The sequence below is a fragment of the Octopus bimaculoides genome, chromosome 24 (assembly GCF_001194135.2).
Source record: "Octopus bimaculoides isolate UCB-OBI-ISO-001 chromosome 24, ASM119413v2, whole genome shotgun sequence".
NCBI classification, from domain to species: Eukaryota; Metazoa; Mollusca; class Cephalopoda; order Octopoda; family Octopodidae; genus Octopus; species Octopus bimaculoides.
In genome coordinates this window covers 31,259,614-31,260,837 of record NC_069004.1, presented here as the reverse complement: position 1 = coordinate 31,260,837, position 1,224 = coordinate 31,259,614, and the positions used below count along the sequence as shown (strand labels likewise).

General features: G+C 41.7%; 1 protein-coding gene across 3 annotated transcripts in view; it reads right to left on the bottom strand.

Moving 5' to 3' along the window:
- The window catches only part of LOC106880834 (uncharacterized protein C12orf56), a 25,098-nt gene that overhangs the window by 22,570 nt on the left and 1,304 nt on the right, over nucleotides 1-1,224 (bottom strand). The window lies entirely within an intron of this gene.

The following is a 1,224-nucleotide window of genomic DNA, read 5'->3' as shown; positions in this document are numbered from 1 at the left end:
CTATATGTGTATATATATACAGCAGTAAGCGAGTTGTCACACCAAAGTGGCAGGTGAATGTTACTACTAGTTTAACCCCAGGCAGATTCTCCACCAGCAGCTGGTTTTCAAGGTAACGTTCTGCATCCTTTAATGTGATATAATACTTTCACTTTCATTTCGTGGTTGGCGTTTGGAAGAGCATCCAGCTGTAAAAATCATAACAAAACTGACCTCACCTGGTGCTGGTGCCACATAAAAAGGACTCTGTCCACTCTGCTGGCTGGTTGGTGTTAGGAAGGGCATCCAGCTGTAAAAACTGTGCCAAAACAAACACGAAGTCTAGTGCAAGACTCCTGCCTGGTTAGTATCTGTCAAACCTTCCAACCCATGCCAGCATGGAAGGCAGACGTCCACCCCATGCCAACATGGATCTACCTGCCTCCACTACCTGAAACCATGTGGTTGGGAAGCAAACATCCTACCACACAGCCACCCCATTATGAGGAGGAAAGCATTCAACCTCTGCATTGTGAATATCACTAGCTCGACCAATGCTGCAATAGCTTCATGTTGTGGAAATTCCAGGGTAACAGGCAATGCAAAGGCCTTCAATAGTGTCAAGATGAATACACTGTTAAGGTAGTGAGCTGGCAGAAACGTTAGCACCCCAGGCAAAATGCTTAGCGGTAATTTGTCTGTCTTTACATTCTGCCTTCAAATTCCGCTGAGGTCAACTCTGCCTTTCATCCTTTCAGGGTTGATAAATACCTGAAACTTCTCATATACAATAGGCTTCTTTCAGTTTCCGTCTACCAAATCCACTCACAAGGCTTTGGTCGGCCAGAGGCTATAGTAGAAGACACTTGCCCAAGGTGCCACGCAGTGGGACTGAACCCAGAACCATGTAGTTGGGAAGCAAGCTTCTTACCACATATACACATAAAAAATAAACACATAACACACACATATAAATATAAACACACACACACACACACACACACACACACATATATAAATATAAGCACATACACACATATAAATATAAGCATACACACACACATGTATGTATGTATATGGACAGATGGATTTGACAAATGAATGTATACATGTATTAACGTATACGTGTTTGAGTGTGTGGTTGCTTGTGTGTGTAAGTGTATGAGTGAGTATATGTATATATGCATACACACGCACACACACGTATACCTATTCAGTTATATATATATATATATATATATATAT